This window comes from Ammospiza caudacuta, chromosome 4, assembly GCF_027887145.1.
Source record: "Ammospiza caudacuta isolate bAmmCau1 chromosome 4, bAmmCau1.pri, whole genome shotgun sequence".
Classification (NCBI taxonomy): Eukaryota; Metazoa; Chordata; class Aves; order Passeriformes; family Passerellidae; genus Ammospiza; species Ammospiza caudacuta.
The window spans coordinates 44953391-44975340 of record NC_080596.1 but is presented as its reverse complement, the minus strand read 5'-3'; the positions used below and the strand labels follow the sequence as shown (position 1 = coordinate 44975340).

At 39.3% G+C, this 21950-nt stretch overlaps 1 protein-coding gene across 6 annotated transcripts in view; it reads right to left on the bottom strand.

The window, feature by feature from the left end:
* The window catches only part of TENM3 (teneurin transmembrane protein 3), a 314810-nt gene that overhangs the window by 217423 nt on the left and 75437 nt on the right, over positions 1–21950 (bottom strand). The window lies entirely within an intron of this gene.

Below are 21950 nucleotides of genomic sequence, written 5' to 3'. Positions count from 1 at the left end.
AATTATCATGTAGAAATCTAAAGGGGCATTGGCACTTGCTAAATGCTTCATGTAGTGGATGTGGGAGAATTTCTGAAACTCTGCTTTGCCAGTAAGTCCCTGTACGCCAGCAAAAGGGTCTGGGAAGAGTTTGTGGATTTGGCAACCTTCACTCCATGAAATGGCAACCAGCAATTTTCATGTTCAAAGTTCGCCTGGAATGAAGCCTCAGAAACGAAAGCACACTTGTTTGATTTACCTGGTTTGCTAATCTACTCTCAGCAAAGATTAAGTAAAAGGCGGGCTACTGTGAACCTGCAGTTTATCTGGAATATCTACTCTCTTTACAAATATCTCCTGTTTTACTAAGAACTAACTTTTACATGTAAAGTTGCCTTCTTCATCCCACTAAAAGCAAGAGTTAATATCTATGTTCTACTGAGAAACAGTGGATGATTCACTACAAACCAACAGTCAAGTAAAAACAAGTTAAATAAAAAATAAAGTATTTTAAAACTACACTTTTTTCTTGTTTCCTAATTCCTACCCTCAGCCAAATCAAGTTACATTTTAAGTTCAATTTTTGACAGCACTTTATATTAAAATTGGGAAACAAAGTGTATTGTGGAAAATATAAAATTTTATCTGCTGATAGCAATCTTAGATTTATCATGAACAGCCATCTCTCCACGCACTAAAACTGGTGTTTATCTCCTATTAAATTCTGCAAAACAGTTTATCATATTCTTTACCCCGATATGAATCTCAGCAAAGCTTATGAAATGCAAATATTGCACAAAGATACTCTTTCTGTTTGCAGAAGAGGGATCCACAACAGCTATCTCAATGCCTTTCTTAATATCATTAATAATACACTCTCAAAACAAAAATTAGTTTGTGTGCTGCTATATCACACTTCTCCTTAACCGTCAGTAAAACTAATTAAATAGTTGAAGCTAAATGATACCTTAAGAGATTTGCTTCTTTGGGCATTGTCTGGTTTGGAACAACCTGGACTTGCAGATTCATACACTTGCACAAAACTCAAGCAAGTTTGAGACCCAGCACCAGCACAGGCTCAGTGCCCACAGGCCGTGTGCCGTCCCTACCCCCAGGGCTACAAGTGCACATCAAAAGCACATCCCTGTGACACGGGTAACATCAAGCCTTTTTGCAGGGATTTGCTGCTGGAAAAGGCTGTACAGCCTCACACCACATCTAACACTCTCACTCTTAACAAAACCACAGAACAAACCTGATCTCACAAGCCAGGTTTCCAATCAGCTAGCAAGAGCCTGCTGTAAAGCAATTAAAATGCAGAATGAAGTTACAGAAGTACTGTTTATGAGATAAACCTTATTTCAAACAGCCATGGTAGGTTTGATCTGATGTTCTCCACTATTAATCTCCTCTTTTAAGTATCCATTTGATTGGCAAATAGCAAAGCTGCATTGCCATAAATGAACACATCAGGAGCACATGTAATCCTTCTACCCAGCCTTTTCTCTCTGGCACACTACAGGATTACATGGGATCTCCTCCCTGAATTCTGGCATCTCTCCATCTTCTTTGCAAACTCATGCAAAATGAAGCATGAAGAGAAAGCTGGAATGACTCAACATAAACCTTTTTGCTTACTAAAAACAAACTTAAAAAAGCAGCAATGAATTTTTTATTGCTTCATTGTCCAGTTTTGCCCATCATTCCCCTGTTTTGTTCAAGAGATTATAAAATCACCAAGCACAGAAGCTGTGGGCCCAACAGCAGAGAGATTAATACACTGAGAGAACAGCATTTTGTGCTTGGTTTGTTGTTTTGTGGGGTGGGTTTTTTTGTTTTTTTTTTTTGTTTTTGTTGTTTTTGTTTTGTTTTTTTTTTTTTTTTTTAAGATAAAGTTCAGGGCTTTAAATTCTTATTCTTTCAAAATACTTCCTCATCATCTGTACCTTGTCAGTAACCAGCAGTGGCTACTGTATGACACCCACATGGCATCTAGCTCTGCCAAAGTGATTGCAGACTGCTCTTTTCCATAGGAGTGTGTGCTACAGAGAACTGACAAACATTCAGCTCTGTGAAAATCTAAAAGCTCAGTTCACTCTGCTCTGCAGACTAGCTATTGAAGGAGCTGTGTTATTTAACACTGCTTGCCTGCACGCACCTTGTGCAGCTGTTTGAGAGGTGTTTTTAAGGAGTGCACAGTCTCTGAGAAAAGGAGAGCAATGAGATCGAGCAGCAGAGCTTTGGGGAGAGGACCAAGCGCAGCCCAGATTGTACTGCAGCATGTTTGTCAGGCAGGACTATGCTCTGTGCTGCCAGGGCACAGTTGCAGCAAGACACTGAGAGCAAACTCATAGGGAGTCTGAGATAGAATCCTTTCATTTTTCTGTGGAGAAAGCCACTACAGCTGCTCAGGATTACAGAGTATTGTAGGGATTTTTTCTTCAGAGCAATTGCATGAATGTGCACAGTAAGCATACTGAGGCTTGCATAAGAGCAGGACCAGTTCACTCTCATATCCAACTGGGTATCCTAAAAAGTAAGTAAGTGGCAAATACACTGCAAGTCAGCCCCGAAATCTTCACTTTTACGGATACTGCAATATCAATTAACATGTTTAACTAATACATCTTTGCCCTACATACATCCCAAGTGCAAGGAAGACACCTTGAAGAACAGGAGACCTAGGTGAAGCACGGAATCAGATACATCTCTGCAGAAAGTCAAACCAGTGTGCGACCACCAATACTGCAGCTGAATGCTAAAAAAGATGCATAATGGGATGCAGGTTTTTAAAACATCACAGGTCTTCAACATCAGCACTACAAAGGCTGAAGTAATAGTTTAAAGCTGAGCTATTCACATTGTCTGCCACTAAAAAGGGGTCACCCCACTTTACCTTCCTTCTGCTCTAGCAAGCCATTCCCAACTCCCCCTCTCCACCCTTTATTACCCATCTATCTGCATGGGGAACTGATTTGACTTGCTAACCCGACAGAAAACTATGCCATAAAGTCCCCACCATCACCTGCCCGGCCCCTCTTTCTGCTTCCTTCTATATTAAGTTTTTTTGCAGCACTGAACTGTTGTCTCAAGACTGGCTACAGTCTTAGAGAATGACTCTACCCCAAGATTTAGGGTCACAGTGGCAGGAACAACTTTGCTTTTATCCTCTCCTGTCCCTGAGTAAATCATTGAAAATCCTGTCTATTACACTCATATTGGCAACTTCTGTGTAATGGAATGGCTTTGAATCCTTGACAAAATCTTGTTCCACTTGCAAAAACTGTGCCACTTCAAATTTGGATTAGTGCTGAACTTGTCTGTTCTAGTACCAGACCCTGTAGTTTGCTTTCCTTACACTGCCAATGTAAGTGGAGTCTTTGCTGAAATTTGACATAAGCAGAAACCTTAATTCCTACCTAATGTTATCAACTAGCAGGACAGGACAGTGCCTGGTAAGTCTAAAGCCTTGGGCAGCCCACATGTCTGCAGAGCATGACAAGCTAGAAAAGCAGTTAAAGCAAGTAAATACTCATCTAGAAACTAAAAGAACACCACCTTAAAACAATATCCTCAAAGATACTGAATCATGAGGTATTTGTTCAGATCTCTGCAACACTGCAGTTATTTTGAGAACAAGCAAAGTTCACCTGGTTATCTTCATGTTATAGCACATCAAACTTCATTTGGAAACAAGCCCCATTATTTTATTTTATGCCAGTTAGTCTATTACTCTAAGTCAGGTTTTGAAGCAAAAAAGGAAGTAATAACAGAATTGGAATACCAAAATTGTAACTGCTCAGATACATACCAATCATTTATGATTATTGCTCTTCACAGATACAGACTTACTGCAAGAAATCCTCTCTTTTGTCTGAGGAAGGCAAAGCTAGCCAGTTACAATGCTAACATGCAGTTCTCATAATTAGTCACAACGTCCACAGTATCTCTTCAGATATTGTCACGGGCAATTCAAAAGCATTTTGAAGTCAAAAAGTATTATTAATTGAAATATTTCAAGGTTCATAGCTATCCTGTAAGAATGAAAATTTAATCTTAGAATAAGTTACTTAGTAATTATCTGAAATTTGAAAATTATTTGATCCTTCCTCTCACATCAACTTGAAAGCGCAATGGATAAAAATGCAAGTTCCAGTGTGAAGTGCCAAGGTCCTGGCTCCCTAAGATAGCAAGTAAGCTACCTTTCATTTCCTAAATCAACGTTTTCCAACCTTGTTGTCCACACCAATACTGACTCTGGATTAGGAAAGGCCAGGTCTGAGCAAAAGAGCAGTAATGGTAAAAGGAGATGCACCAAACATCCCATCAGCAGCTACTGCAGATTAAGTTGTGAGGGACTTCTTTAAAGTTAATCCTGCAACCAGTCCTGCTCTTGCTGAAGCCAGCATGTACAACTCTCACATGGCAGCCTAAACGTGGCTTGTTCTCTCTGTCTGCTGACATGCACTGCACCCAAGCCAGGGTCTGTGGGAATTTCTGCAGTCCCATAAATTAGTCTGTTTTCTACTACAGCATTGAACTCAACTGCAGTTTGAGGGGGTTTTCTGAAAATGAATTGAGCCTGATCCTCAAGTTTTCACTGAGATTGAACTAAATTAACAAAAAAAGTGATTACCAACTAAGAAAGAAAGAAATGGACAGGCAGGCTAGAGATGAGACACTGATGCTCACATTAAGGTGTCTCACATCTTTCTCCCTTTAAACTAGCACAGATTGCTTCAAAAATATGTCTAGTTCAAAAATGTGTTTCTAGATTTTTTTTTTTTTAGTGTATATTTCTAGTTTCAACCAGAACTAAGTGGTTCAGTGCAGTCACAGACAAGCCAAAGCCAAAAGCCCTGCTGGCTCCAGCCAGATGGCAAAGAAGCACCAAAAAGGAACCACCAAATCTGCAGTGAGGAACAAAAAAACACAGCTCACCTACCAAACAAACAAAAAAGTCCATGGGAAAAAATATGGAATTATCAAATCAGAGCACATATGAACAGGAAGGGATAGGAAAATGAGGAAGATTTCAGACAAGGTATGTGGGAAAAAGCACCCTGCCATGAGGCCATTTCAGGTGAGTTTCCGGCAAGAAGCAGGCTGGGTTGCACCTCTCCTCTTGAGGGGTTATCCCTCCACACTGGTAAGAATGGACAGCATAGGTAACAAAATGCAGTCAGGGAGTAAAGCACAGCTCAGAAATACACAATCAGCTGCCCCTTAGTGAAAAGTCACCCTGCCCAGTAAGACACCAGAAAGGAGAGAATACAAAAGTAAATGGTACCCCAGAGGCGGGGAAAAGTGGTGTAAGGTGTTTGCTCTTCCTGCTGTGTGGTATCTGGAAACTACTTGGTTCAACATGAAGAAAACACAGAAGTTATTTTGATCGTTGTTATACAGATGGTGTTTTTGTATTAAATTAATGAATACATAGCACATTATCACATTCAATGTAAGCCACATGCAGAGAAGAGGTTTTAACTTCCAGATATATTGCTATTTTCTTCTCATTTTAGACATGTTGTAACAATTTTCACACAAATACAGGCCAGCCCACTGTGCTACAAATAATTATACAATCTCTACAACAGCACCTTGTTCCAGCTATTTGGATTTGTCTAGGAGTTTTTTTGAAACAATGATTTACAAAAATCAAACACAGACAAATCCTGCCAGAAAATGTTTTCATAATAGAGGCAACCAATGCCTACACCAAACATATCTGAATCAGAGTCTGTCAGCAATGCCTCTCTCAGCTATGCCAGCCACCCCAAGAAACTGCATGCCCAACACAAAGCAACAAATGTCCATGGATCACCATGAGATAAATTTTTTAACCCAGATACTGCACCTTATTAGCACAGCAATACAAACTTCAGCTTTCCTCTTCCTCATCCTCCATGTGCTACAACCCTACATCTTACCCCAGGAAGCCAGCTGAATCAGAATTAAACCAGGATTTAGCTCAGGGGAGGCTGAAAAGCCTCAGGGACAAAACTTAGTTTGAACTGCCAATATAGTGGAGATAAGACTTTCAGGGTTGTGTATAACTGGGATAGGGCATGCAGGAGAAAATGTAACATGCCCGGTTGTTCTCTGCAAGCACCTGTTTTAAGTCACTGGAGAACCCCTCCAGCAAACTCAAAACATGTAAAGAGCACAGGGTAATAGCTCTTTGGTTGGACACTCTCTGCCTGTGGCTTCTGTCAGTATTTCCTTAGTGCATCCAATTAGGTTTTTTCTTGGTTAAAAATGCTATCGTGGAGTTCCCAGGGAAAATAATAATGTGAAACAGCTGACAACATATTTACGCCTGAGAGATTATTATTTGTTATATAAACTGTAAGAAATTGATAAACATGCATATTATGGTAGACCAGTTTTCATAACAGAAATAGAGGAAAAAAACCTTAATGATATTTCTAAACAAACATTTATGCCAGTAAACGTTCTACCACAGATATAACTGTATCAGCAGCAAAACTCAGTTAAAACAACAGAAGCCAAAATAATTTCCCTAAAATAACAGATGCTTCTACCACTGTGAACAGGGTGCAGGGTTTGCCAATACACCTACACCACTTCTGCAAATATTTTGGAAAAAGCAAGCCTATAACTTGTGCTCCTGTCACAGCATTGGTGTACCACAAGTGAGACCGAGCAACTTACGGGTTTTTTTCATTGTATTCTTAACATGTTTTCTGCAATAGTTCTAACCTTGTAACTTCTTATAAGAATGATCCACTGTTTCACTATGAAAATCTATCTGCAGTAGCCAGTGAGAAGGTTTTACAGGATGAAATGGTGCCAGAGTTTTAACACGTTCTCTGCATTTATGTTTGTAATCTAAATTCTGTTATTCCACATACTAGCAAACACATAATTTTGCAGTATTGATGCAAATTTACACAGGCTACTGAACCACAGATTCTTCAACAACTTTAAACATGGTTTTATGATATATTCAAGAATCCAAGAAGAAAACTATTGTCTACTCAAAATATTCATTTGACTAGTGTGACTTTCTGATTAGCTAATTTTTTATACCTATTCATGCAGGAATTTTGGCATTACACAAAGCCCTTTAGAAATGACGAAAGAAAAACTTTTTTTTCTGGTCCTTGGAGACCTACACATTTAAATTGTTCATTACTAATGAACATAAATTTATTACCCATTTTCCATTCCTATTATCAGAGATTATTTGTTTTATTGGCTACAGATGTGAGTTTTAACACCTTAACATGTAAGCTTTAACATCAGCCATAGGCAAGCAGGAAAGATACTATTCAAATGACACTTAAATTTTAGTAGGAAATACAGGAGGTATATTCCCAATCAAGCATATCCCGTTATACTTGTATTTCTAAGCATTTTGGGATTAAACTGTTCAATATTGTCTAAGGGATAGCAAGACTAAGGTTTTCAATGTATTTATTGTCATAACTATTGTACCTATTTATGATTTGAAATGCAACCACACTTGTAATCTACTGCCCTCCAATACAACTAGCTGGTAGTCAGTTGCCTAATAGTTTTGATAGTAAGTTATTATTCACACATTACAATGCAAGTAACAACTTGAAACACCCTTTTCCCTTATGTGAATGAAAGAGTTTAGGAGTTTTAAATACTCCCATTACCTTGCTTCCCGCAAACCTGCTTTCCAGATCCTTTCTTCAAGAGTGTTTCATGACAGCAAAAAAACCACAACCCTACATTTGTGTGTTTGTAACCAGTAACAAAGTGTGGACGCCAAAATAGGATAGCTCTGAAGAACACTAACAAATCTCTCAGTAAATGACTTTTTCCTCTTTCTCAAGGCTTTCATAGAATGAAAAGGATAAAAGTTCTCAAATCCTGGCCATCTAAAAGATACCTGCATTTAACATCAATATAACACCTAAAATAAATAAAGAAACATTTTGTTACTTTATGATTTTAAGAGTTCCCAACCTGAGGAGGGCCAAGAAAGGTATTACACATTTGACAAACACTAGATATCTGTTCCAGGGAACTCTACTCAAGTACACAGCACTTCAAACTTTACATTTGCTTGTAATAAAGATATTGAAAAAACCCAAACCTGATTGCTAGTTTCAAATGCGCTACCTCTTTAAAGCCTGATTTGCTCTTGGGGGCATGTAAAGACCTGCTAGTGCTACAGCTGCCACATAGCAGGGAATTTGTCTACAAAAGCAATGTGTCTAGCTGTAATCTCCTTCTGAATCATGAAGGTGCTGATTTTATTGCATTTATTATATTAAGTTATTATAGCATTCCTGTGCTGCATCTGTCATTTCTACTACGCACTTTGTTTCTCAGGCATTCATAACTTAGTGGTTTTAATTCACAGCTGTCTGAAATTTGGTGCATTAGTCAGCTTGTATACAAATTTCCTCTGAAGAGGTGGGGGAAACTAAAAGCTTTGGATTTCCTCCTTGCGAGTCCAAGGTATTTTATAAATATTGATAACATTTCAATTTATTAATAATATTTTATTGCAATAGTCCACGCCTTGGTCTAACAGCCTAGAGCAGTGGTTTCCCGTCCAAACTGTACCAGGACTGTGCTGGCCCTGTGCCTTCTTAGATAGCTCTGTGCTGCCATGTGAACCTAGGGACACCGAGGGCTATCTGTGCAGACATGTGAATGCAACAGGGATGCCTCTCAAGGAGACAGCAGATCTTGAAATGATCTGGAAATAATTCTGGGAGGCAATAATCCCTATTCTGTCATAGAATCTAGAAACTCCAGAGATTCAAACTTCAGATCCCACCTGTAACCTACAACAGGTTTCTTAATTTAACTCAGGTTGCACAGGGAACTTTAGCTGCCACTTAATACACAATTATTATGACAAGTCTTATTACATATATTAAATAACTTGTAGCATACCCCCAAAGTATGAACACATATAATATGTTCTAAAAATGTCTATCACATCTTGTATCCAACAACGAGTTCATTAAGCTCACTGGAACTCTAGGGGTAGCCTGAATAACCCAAGAACCCTTATTTTATGAGCCATGTCTTGGTGTGGGTTTTGTCAAGATTACATGCAAGTTTTCTGTTAGCAGATACTCAATAGCAGATATTGAAATGTAGGTATCTGGTAACTAACAGTAACATCTTTCATTGTCTCCTTTTTGGAATAACTCAGGAAAGTACAATAATAAAATATAAGGAAAATAAATATATGCAATTGTCATACATACATTGTCAATTCAAATATATAAATTGATTTGATCCTGGTTTGCTTATATGACAGATGTGTAATTACACTGATTCCATCAACACTGCATATTCTATCAACACTAAAAACTCTAAAATTTTCTATACATTTTGTTACAGATTAAGCTTATGTTCTTCAACAAGATTATACTGTTTCCCTGCACTGGTACATAAACTTATGCTGAGCATAAAGGAAAGAAGCAAGTTTAACCATGTGGAAGACCACAGCAACCTAATAAAATCTGCTTTACTCACTACGCCACAGATACTTGCAAAACTCAGGTATTTCAGATAAAAGTATAAATATTATTGTTAATTTGCATATCTATATTTAATATGCTACTGTTACATTTTCTCAAATGACCAGACCAGTAAAATAACCCTTCTTCCACTAAGTCTGTGAAACTTCTACCACAGAAGTCTCTTCTGAAAACACCAGCCTGCCGGACAGCAGGCACGTTAACTGCGCAAGTGCACACACATCTGCCTCAATGAAAGACCCTGGGTCACCCAAAGCATGACACTGTCACAGTGACACTGAATTGCCCGTTACCTGTTTGTCTGGGACAAGTAAACAAATACCTTCTTTCTGCTCCATTTTAATCCTGCTGAGGTGGAGAAGAGCTCTCCAGAATCATGATAGGCAAAGGCAAAGGTAGAAGGTCTGTCTGTAGAATTCAAATTAGCACTTGAATGAAAGGGAAAGTCTCAGATTAAGGATTAACAGATCAGCTGGCAGAGGCAGAGTCTACCACTTTACAAAAATCTGCCTTCTATGCATCAGTGCTAATAATTTTCTTTAAAAAAACAACAGTAGCTTTTTAAAAAGAAGATGTACTTCCATCCAAAGTATAAGCTAGCTAGGTCATTCCTCTGCCACAGAAAGATATTCAGTGAGAGTTACAATTGACTTACAACAGAGATGAGTGCTTTTCTTCAGGCTCTTCATATGGGTAGGCAAAATGGACTACTTCTACGCTTTTCAACCAAATCAAAATTGGATTGTAGCAATAGAAATATCATGATACAAAGGTTTATTATTCTTAGAATGTTGAGTGCATACAGGAAGAAATTACTTCTGTGAAATAAAAACCGATATTGCATACATTTACATCCAGCAGAAAACACATCAAAACATGTCTAGTTACTTAGTTATCTCACTTTACGTATGACCACCAACATGAGTTACAGTATTTTTACTTGTCTCAAAAAATATGGAAATGTACATGAAAATGAGGCAAAATGGACATTTTTCAAGCTGATTTCATTGATAAAAGAGCAACAAATCTGGCAAGAACAGGTACATGCAAGGTAGTTATGCATGTAGCCTCTCAACTCAGCTGAGTGCTGAAGGGGAACTGACATTTCATATTCTTGTGTGGTTTTCTCTTTTTTTTTATAAGCAATTAAAAAACCCTCATTATCCTAAATTCAGAGCTATACGACAAAAAACCCTGGAAGCAAAAGCCTCATTTAAATGTTCTTAGCACAGGAAGCGAATCTGTGGAATAAAAAATTAGTAAAATGGAGATATCTACTATCTCTTAAGAAGAGAGTCTCCAGGTTTGTCAGGATCACTTTTCAAAGGGTTCCTACCTGCTCTGGCCTGGCAGGACCATACAGAAATCACCACAGAAAAAGAACAAAGAAATCCAGACCTAACTAGAATGGCAGTGTGAAAAATATTCTGAGACAAATATGGGTGAATTTGCTGTTAAGTTTGCGATGTTATGCTCAAAGTGGTTTCTGTCAAATACCAATTTGTTTAGAGACACAGGGTGTGTCCTTTGCTTTACCCTTTCCCTCTCTTCCCTACCATGAGCCTCAGGCTCAATGCTTCTATCTGCACTAACTCAAGGAGCAGTTTAGTGCAAGCTTGAGGGTAAACACTGGTAAAAAAATCATCAATAATTGGGAAGTGATAGTATTGTTCCTGCCTTAGTTTTTGGCTAACAGCCAGCGTTCTCCCAGATAACAGCCCCACAACTCAAGGAAGGGTATGAACCACAGACTGCTCACAGGAGATGGAATGAAAGAGGTCCCCAGGCTGCTGGTGAAGCACTTGTGCACATCAGTGATACTTGAGCTGTAACAGGAAATGGACCTCGGCTTGTTCCCTTTACTGTACACAAGGACTACACATCTATCTCTCCTCTACAATGTAATTTTTCTCTCTACAGTGAAAAAGAAAGGGACTTGGCTGGTTTCTTCTTTCCCTTTCATTGCCCTCTTCCACCATGTTGCAAAATTTGGGAAACCCAAGAAAGGAGGGAACATCCCATGGCAATAGGTGCTAGCCTGCAGCACACCACTCTGAGCTGCAGGCAGCTCTCAGCTGGCAAGCAGAACTGATACTTTCCAATACTTCTCAAGTTTTACTGCTTTGCTGGGTTTACCATCATGGCCTGTTCCATTTCAATGCTCACGTAGGATGTTAAAGAGGTTCTGTGTTACAGTCACAAACACAAGCAGAACATCAGCCAGCTGAATGTAGGGGACTCCTTCTCTTGGCCAAAATTCAAACTATACACACGCATGCATATGCTGTTCCAGACTAACACAGCTCAGTCTAAAAATGATGTTTACAAATGTTATAATTTCTATACAGAGTATACCAAATAAACCTACTTTCATGAAGTGATGGTAGTTCAGTTTGCTATAGAACTCAGCATATTTTTGTATTTCTTAGTAAAAATCCCCATGTACCCCATTGCATACTGACCACATTTGGCTTAAGAGCACATGGAAACTCCACACACTTAAAAAGTACACATAAAAAAAGACAGAGAAAAATAATTAAATAACTGATTCTAGCAGAAACTCTGCTGTAAATTGGAAAGTGAAATCCAGGACTCAAAATGAACAATGTTACCCGTTATTTTATGAGGTACAGTTGCATTACAGAATGCAACAAAAACAAAAGCAAACAACACACAAGCAGAACGAAGAATGTTCAGCTCTGCCTGGTGTCACCAAAATCGCTGCAAGCAAAACCAACTGCCGCAAAGGCAAAAACATAACTTTGATGTAGGCTTTATTTTTATTCCTCTTTTTTCACCTCAAGTAACTGGTTCTGCTGCCATGGCTCTGATCAGCAGTAAATTAGGATTAGGTGGAAAGGACTAGGATGAGGGGGTAATGTACAAGCTGGAGGGCAGAAATGAGAAAAGAGAATTGATAAATAATACACAGGTCTCTTGTGTGAAAAGCTGGCAGAACTGCTGAGGAATAACTCGAAATACCATCCAAATGCCACTGACAGGAAAATCATCAGGGGAGAAGGGTTTACATCCAGAGAGGAACTCACTGACTGAAAAGTCTGTTTAAGATTCTTTGACCTCAGGGGAAAAATAGGGTGGTAAACACTGGGTTCTCATACAAATGAGGAGCAGCAGGGTTTGCAGAATAAGACTGTCTGGAATGCTCTGAAGACACCCATTCAGTGTTATAAACTTTACTGTATTCTTTGCAGAAAGGACAGCTGTTGAAAAGAAACTCTCCTGGAAAATAAAATACGTGCTCAGCTCCATAAACCAAAATTGTCAAGGAGGGGCAAAAGAAAAGGAAGACGGGGTCGGAAAAGTTCTTTGAGGTACTTCCAGTCCAGAGAAAAGGCTTTAATATTGTCAGTACTTTCAGCATACTTGCCAAGGGTCAGTGAGACCTTCTTCAGCCCAAGATGCAGCACCTTACCGCTTGTCTCTTGCTTGCCAGGACAGATCCTAAGATTCAGCATCATTACAAGACGATGGATAGGCCTAACTGTGTGGCAACCTTCTTGAAGTCATCTGACAGAAAAGACAGTTTGACAGAATTACATTTTCAAACTCTGAGTGATGTGTCTGCCTTCAAAAGGCTTGTCTTCTGGTTGGGCATATGGAAACACACACACATACATTCTGCTTTATTGCAGAACATGATTGACAAGTACAAGGAGAGAGCTGAGGAGGAAGCAAGAATAATTAAACAGAAAGAAAAATGTAGGAAAATTCTTTAGACTACAGAGGCAAAGGGCATTTTATCATATAGGCAACTAGATCAACTGTGAGAAACTAGGGGAACTTGGCATGAGTGAAAGGGAAGATTGTCTCTCCATCTGGATGATGATGCCTCATGCTGAGAACACACTCTGACTCTACAATCCTGTACTAAAGACCACACCAAAACATTGCTGGCAACCCTAAAATCTTAACTGCCCCAAGGAACCTATCTCAGAGAAATACTGCAAACCCACGGGTAATGTATAAAACTACACATATAAAACTGGTGAGGCAACAGCTATGAAATGCCTTCCAGCTCCAAAGACAAAAGTGATAATGGGAAGAAGAATCCTGCTCTCTTCATAGGAGATCACCTATGTGTTGAAGAAAATGAGCTCACAGGTTGCAAAGTGGAAGTTAAAATCATCTACCTTCAAAATGGCAACATATAATCAAAGCTTAGGAACCAAAGGTGTAACAGCCACTCAACACAGTACCACAAAACAAGTAATACTTGTATTTCAAATTTCAAGCACTTGTATTTCTATGAACTGTGCTGACATATTTTTCACAGCCTCCAGGATGTTACCATTACAAAATCTGCCTTGATTTTGTAATGGTAACATCCTGCAGCTCGTGTTTTTGGTCCTTAATTCATCTTACTGCATCTAGATAGATACATTATCCAAGTCTACAAGGTCTTGAACAATCTTTCAGGTGGTTCTTCCACGTGACTGCTGCATTACGTTTTTCTTTCTTCTCATCTTATAAATCATTCCCTCTAGTATCCAATAATTTTTAATGCTCTGCTGTGAGTCTCAGTCAATTAACCTGTACCTTCAGGTGGTCAAATCTGGATCCAGTTTTCCTGTTATTGTCTTTCCTTGTATTTTGTGCATTTGTTTTAAATTCCCTTAACAATTATGCCAATCCCTAGACAGGGAGCACTATAAAAAGAAATACCACTAATTTCTTTTAAAGGCCAAAAATTGAAAATTACCCTGTTTATTTGAAATCAATATAGTTTTACACAAATGAAAGAAATCTTTCTTGAATGAGAAAAGACCGGTAAAAAAGCAAGAGGAGAAGATGGATATTTGAGATTATTTTGATTAAATATTTATATTAACATGTAATAGCTAGAACTATGCTTTTAAGACACCAATACTGACTACCATTACAAAACACAAGTGAGACAGAAATTGAACCATTAATTATATATTTTCGAAACTATTTGTTTCCAGCTTAGCCACAGGCCTCCCAAGGTTTGAGTATCTTTATAAAAACATTAATACCCACACATTCAAACAAAAAATGTCCCTGCTGCTAAGGCTGGAAGTTGGCTTGTTTGTCCTCATAGTAACTAAAAAACAGTCTAAAAAGCAGGAGAATAATGAATAAAAACCAGTGATTATTAATTAAATCCTTAAAGGCAGGTTTATAATAATTAACATAAAGGTCATCTTATTAGTCAACTTAGAGATATTTCTCCATCTCCCAAGCCAAAAGATAAACTCCTCAGTAGTAAAATTTGCCATTATTAGAAAGCTAATTTCATTGTTCAGCCTCTAATTCGTTACCTGTAATTAAGAAAAATCAGATTTCAAAGCAACAAGAGAGGACTGTGATAAAGCTATTTGAAGTACACTCTGGCAGGGATAAAGCCAGCAGAGAGGTGGCTGTCATAAAATAGCCAAATGGCTTTTTCCACCTCCATCAAGGTCACTTTACTGACGATGTGCTCAATAAGATGATAATGCATTTAACCACTTTCCTTGCATCTGACTTCGACCTTACTGCAAATCCAAATGGCCTTGTTTAACTACCCTGGCCTTTCAACATTTCCCTGAACAAAGATAATTAAGGAGATATACTGCCCCCTACTATCACAGGAATTGAAAGACAAATAAACTTTTAAGAGCACAGCCAGGTGTCTATTGCATTAATGTACAGTGTTTAAGCAAGGGGTAAAATGAAATAATGGTTAAATAATTATAAAAGGTTAACAAAGTTAACTTTGCTACGTAAGGTAATTCTGTTCTATTTAAAAGAAAGAACATAAGAGGCTTTCCAGGCTACTTTTTACAACTCCCTGGAGAACAGTCTTTTCTTTAATGCAGTTTCTGACTTAGGAGGAAAAATGTTCTGCAAAAATTAACAACTCTGAAATTTCTGCAGCTTTGAAACTGGTTATATTTCATACAAGGCTACAATAATTTTTTATGAAAAAGCAGATCTATATGATTAAACCAAAAGCTGCTCTAAAAAACCATTTCCATTCCTTTTTTTTTTTTTCTTCCTTTGTGTGTGGTCAGCAACTATAATAGAGGTGAAAATTAAAGCAGTTTAAAAATTAGTTTGGGAGTTATGACAATTTGAAATCTTAAGGTAGTGCTTTTTAATGATTTTTACAATTATGAAAAACAAACAAATAATATCATTCTGTAATAGCAGTTGCTATTTTTTAAAATTTTGATTAATATATACTCTTACATTCCAAACAGCTCTCCAAGACACTAATTCTTCTTGATACCAGAAAAAAAAAAAGCCCCATGTCAATAGCTCTTGGACTAATAACAACTGAAACAGAATGAAAAGAACAAAAAAGCTGGTAAAGTAGTTGGATGTTAGTTATGCAGAGATGCAAGAGGTCTTATTTTAGATTAATTTTTTTTTCTTATAAATCTGTTTTTCTTTTAATCATCTTAGAAATATTGCTGTACAGGTCTGAATCCCCTTCAAAAGCAAGAAAGGGGCAAAACAGCAAGTTGTATCAGAAAGATAAAAACAAATGACTCAATGTTGATGTGATACTAGATATGTTAACTTACTGCTACTGCCAAAATTGCTGTTCCTTGCCACAGAAAATTAAGCATGCAGAAACCCTGTCACATGTCTTTAATCAGTTTAATCATAATGCAGTTCTTCAGAAATTACAGCAAATCCACCTCTGCCATTTTGTAAGGCCACCATTACTTTGAGCTGTAGATACAGTTTCTGCAAATTTCAACATGGTCACATATTTGGTTTCATCTTTTCTGTAACTCTTCTTAATGCAGACTCAACTCCTGAATTCTGAATACACCAGAAGTTAAACCTCCTGTAAAGGTACTTTCATGTAGGAAATGCAAAAATCAGTGATTACAGTATCAAAACCATGAAGTTCGCAATGATTCATATACCAAAACTATGCAAAGTGTTTTCTCCTGTAAATAACAAGCCATAAATAAGCCATTCACTGAGCTAGAATGATTTACTGTTCCCAGATATGAGAAGGCTACCTTTTTCTTACATCTAAAAGACTTGCTTCAAAAACAATCTACTTTACAGCAGTTTACACAAAACAATTATTTCCTTTCAAGTTTGGATAAATGGTGGCCTTAGTCAGTTTCAAAAGAAGACTGCATACCTTGCTGTTACCTTGAGTGAGTACTGAAGTATAATTGCACTCTGAATTCCTTAATCTTAGACAAAGAAGATGAATGACTATTTTCTACTCATTCAGAGTATTTCAGCCACCTACCTATTTTGTTCAGAGCTTTAATGTGAGTGACACTTCTTAAAGGAACACAAGAGTCATTTTTTCCACTTGTTCCTAACATTTAAAAAGGTTAACTTAACTGGAAAACTACACAAACTTTTCTTTAGTACAGTTGCTTTATTTCATCCTGATCTCTTGTTTAGTATAAAAATCTTCAAACCTAAAAGATATATACATCTTCAAACTATTAGTGAGGTCACCAGCTCACAGCATCACACTCCATACATTACTGAACAAACAAAAGCCCTCTTGCTATTCTGAAATGCATAAAATCAGTAGCTACTTCTGGAAAAAGTCCTTCAAACCCACACAGAGTGTAGCCTATAGACATATTTAGAATGAATATAGCCAACAATAAGATCTTTGAACACATACAGAAAAGATATGAAGCTAATGTTTTTTCTTATTTTGGACAACAATACAGTGAAGTCCTATTTTCTCATATCATCACTCAAATGACTTGTTCAATTCTATGTTGAACAAAGGGTACATATTAAGCAAGACCTTTTACATTTCCTTGTTTAGTTCAACAAGTGAATTGGGAAGCCATATAAGTTACAGGAAGAGAAGTTATAAAGTATTATCTCATAATTGCTTATCAGACCATTCTGGTAATTTGAAAAGTCATATTAAATCTTCACAGATGCATGCCCTAACTGCAAGAATACAGCTCAAGATCAGTTCCCTAAGTTGGGTTCATTTGCATCATACACTGATATTTACAGCTATTTCTATATCTCTCAAGCCAAAGGATAAACTCTTCAGTACTAAAATTTGCCATTATTATAAAATTTAATTTCAATGTTCAATCTCTAACTTCTATCTTTAATTTTAAAAAATCAGACTTCAAAGCTGATGAGTGTATGGCAGCATTCTTTGTGTGGACCTGTAGAATGAACACACATCTGACATGATATTTTATTTTTTATTGCATCAATTATCAATTTTTCCTAGGCAGATATCACTTTGGCTGCTTTTCTTCAAATGAAAAAACGAAATACCTTCTGCTGCGTGGAACATGTAACTCCTTGTGTCAGAAAGCTTAGAAAGTAAAACTGACAAGACAAAGCCATCTAAATGTAAAATGTTTTTTTAAAGGTTCTATTGCTGTAGGTTTCTTGCTAAATTGTTACACACCCTTTTATAACTCCTTGAAAGGAAAATACCCTTACACTGTGAAACTCTCCACACAGGATTGCAGAACGATTAATCAAAAAATTTTGTAACATCTCATTTGTAGCTACTGAGCTGCTTGACAGTTTTGAACCCCAATTTGATGGATGAAAAAAGGTAAGCTAGTTTTTTTCTGTTCTTGTTTGAGCACTTTCCTCGGTTTTACACAAATATTTCCACCAGAACTTACTGAGGATGCATGAAAAGATTTACCTTTTGAATGAAGGAAAAGTGCACTCCAGCAGCTGCGTGCACACCATCTAGAAGTTCATAGGAATAAACTCAGCCTATATAGTGCCATTACACAAATTACAAATTCTTATCTTAATGATATGCTATACTTAACATCAGGCAATTAGATCCTTGTGTCTATTAAGAAATTTTTACACTTTCCAACGAATAGGGAACTCTTGCCATCTTCAGTAACTTTTCTACACATTTTCAGTGAATTTAGTCTGTGGATTAGAGATCTTAGGGGAGAGAAGGTACTTCCCTTCCCCTGCCTCCATTGTTCTCTACCTTCAAAGCTTCTAACAAACAGCTCCAGAGCAGCTCAGTCTTTGTCTGGGAGTTTGGTAGTTCACATCCTAAGTTTCTTTTCCCATCGCTAAAACATTAGAAAAGCAAGGTTTTTGAAGCTTTCCACAGTATCAGCCAGAAAACAGACACAAAGTTAACAAAGGATAGCTATCACCACGAAGTGTCAGGTTTGTTTACTGGAGTAGATTAGAATTTCCCCAAATCTTCAAAGTTCCGACTGTGTTGTTTAATAAACTGTTAAAAAATGGCAAACGGGCTAAGTAAGGTGAACACAAGCAAAGATAGTTTAAAATAAAAAAAAAACTCCACAGACAGATGGGTAGTCCAAATTCAGATTCTGTGGATGAACAGGAAAACTAAAACGTAGTGTGCACAAAAACTGCAATGGTATGTTCATGCACTGAAATACAGACATTATTATTTTAAGTAAATTTAATTGCTGACATACCTTTCTCAGTTTTTTTTCCTCAATCCTTCCTTAATTCTACTCTAGCAATTAACATAGGTCTCCGGATGGCTCACTTGAAATATTTAAAGCTGAAGAACAAAAGGTTTATTTTAAAAATGAAAACCTTGGCTTGTACAACTCCAGACATGAATCTGCTTTCAATTACTGAAAGTATTTCCACTTCAGTGAAAAAGGATCAAATCTTCAACTACACCATCTTTAGGCAATGAATTTGATTATATTAAGCTTTAAGAATACAGAATGACTTTGTGACACAGCTGTATATTCCATGCGTATCGTGGATTAGGTATACAAAAAAGAAGGAGCTGGCACTTTAAATGAGAAGCAGACAGAAATGTGTCTGCTCACAGCAGCACCGTACTCCCATACCAAAGCTCTGCTTTAGGGCTGGGTTTTTTTTTTTTCAGGTGCCCACATAAATGTCAAAGATTTCACTAAGCTTTAAATGAAGGATTTTACAATCCTTTAGAAATGAATCTGGGCTGATTCTTCCCCCATACTTTTATTTGCATAATTTGCACTGTTGTAAAGTTACGCTTTTCTTTCCAGACTTTGAGCGAGCACAACCTCTCCCACATCCCCCCCCCCCCCCCCCAGGGCAGCAGGTATCGCATCCCCTAGGAAGCACGATAATCACCGGCACTTTACACTTTTCCCATTATGCGAGCATAACAGAGTCGGGCGAGGGAGCTCGAAGGCTTCACTCCGCAGCGAGATGCGATACCTCAAATGCGAATTATGCAAAAACTTCTCATTTCTTACATCTCCGATTCCGCGAATCTCTCCTACCGCATCCCAGCCAGACGCCGGCTCGGGCTCTTTCAGCAGCACGGCCAGACACAGGACGCGAGCGGCTCCCTCGCGGCTCGGCCACGCTCGGCTGGCAGGGCGAGCAGTGCGGGCCGCCCGCGGCTCCTCGCAGCGCTGCCCGAGCCGCGCAATGAGGCGGCACCGGCACCGCCCCCAGCCCGGCCCCGCCCGCGCCCCGCCCCGCGCCCACCTCGGGCGGCCCGCGCGCGCCGCTCCGCCGCCGGCCCCGTCTGCGCCCAGCGCCGCCAGCCCGGCCCCACACAGCCCGCGGCGGCGGCCGGGCCCGGCCCCGCATAACCCTTTCGGGGCCGCGGCGGCGGCTTCGCGGAGCGGCCGTGAGCGCCTACGGCCCGGAGCTCCGGGGACGGGCACAAGGAGCCTTCCCGGAGAGCGCGGGGCCGCTGCCGCCGCGCTGTTCGTACGCCTCGCGGGCAGCGCGGGGCCGCGGGCATCCACCGCAAAGCGGGGCTTTCCCGACACACAAAATAAACTCCCTGCCGCTCAAGGTAGTTGGGATATCAGCGTCAAGTACCTGCCTGCTCCCTCCCGCGCGAGCCGCCGCCGCAGCCGGGAGGCACCGAGGGAGAGCGGCTCCGGTCGGGGCTGGCGGGAGGCACCGGCGGAGAGCGGCTCCGGTCCGGGTTGGCGGGAGGCACCGGCGGAGAGCGGCTCCGGTCGGGGCTGGCGGGAGGCACCGGCGGAGAGCGGCTCCGGTCGGGGCTGGCGGACCGCGGGCTCCCGTCTGGCCGCGGCCGGTGCCCGAGGAGCAGCGCGGCTGAGCAGACGGAGCGGGCCGGGAGCAGAGCGCAGCTGTGAGCGCGCAGATGTGACACCGGCCCCCTCATCACGCACCACCTGGGCTTTAATTGAAACACAAACACCTCCCCCTCCATTTACCACCGTAGGAGACAGTTTTTCTTTGCGTCTGTAGAGGCATGAATATAATACACTCTGCTTACTTCAAAACACTCGGCAATCTAAGATCAAGTCCTCTGCTAATGAAGCCTTTGGAGTTCCAGCTTGATCTGGATGTATCATAGCTGTCAGATAAAGCTATCGAATAATAGATACAAAATACGGTATTTACAGAACTCTTCATTAATTTCTGAAATACTGCAGAGAGCACTTAGAACTAGATACCTACAGAATATGCAAAAAATAATTCAGAATAGAAAAGCCTATTTTTGGCTGGTAATCAAACTGAAGTTGATACCTCTGTCTTTAGTAAAAGAACTATTTATTCTCTCTTATTTTATTTTGTTTTTTAAATTTAACTACCTCCTTTTGGAACATGGAACTGTTTTAAAATGTCTGTGGGAATGATATCTCCAACTTTATTCTTAACATCACTACACAAAGACTCTTCTGAGCTGGCTTAGAAAATGCAGGGGTACATAGGAATGTCTAGAAAACTTCTATTATGGTTTTCTTTTCACCTTGGACCTTTGCTTATAACAACTAACTTAACTCTCTCTCACCCTATTACAAGATCCATTGCTGACTCAGGCCAAGTTATCACAGCAGCTGCCCAGAAGCCACATTTTGCCAAAAATCAGATCAAGACATTGTTAATGATTATACAATACTTCCAGGGAAAATACCACCATTCCAGAATATGTTTTCAACGCTGTTCTGTAGAAGGCTGCAATACAACCACATATTTCAGATGTATTATTCATAAGAAATGTAATACTATCCAAAAAGCTCACACAATTCCTATAGAAACAAAGACTATACAGATTGAAATAGTAGAATTCTGTGAAACAGGGGACAATAATGGTCTAAGTAGCCAGGTCCTGATGAGGGCAGTCATGGCTGGCAGTAGGGAAAAATCTTGACCTGGAGCTCTTCAAGTCACGTATGCAACAGACTATGCGTGCTTTGACTGAGCACAAGGGAGAAACTTTAATACAGTCGCCATTGACAAACTCCGCTCAGGTTTGCGGGCAGTTCAATAAAAATGGGAGGCTTTTTGCAGTTCAAATTCTGGACAGACTCCTATCTGTGATAGCTACAAGACCAGCCAAGAAAAAGCTAGGAGATGAAATCATGAACTGATACAGTCAGTTTAAGCAAGCAAGTTTCTAGCGATTCCACAGCAACATTCATATTATCAGGATCACTTCCAAGGGGTCTAGTTGGAATGTATGGGGTATTAGATCACACAAATACACTTTTCCAAACTGCTTGAATGGAGTACTATGGATAAGCACTTTCT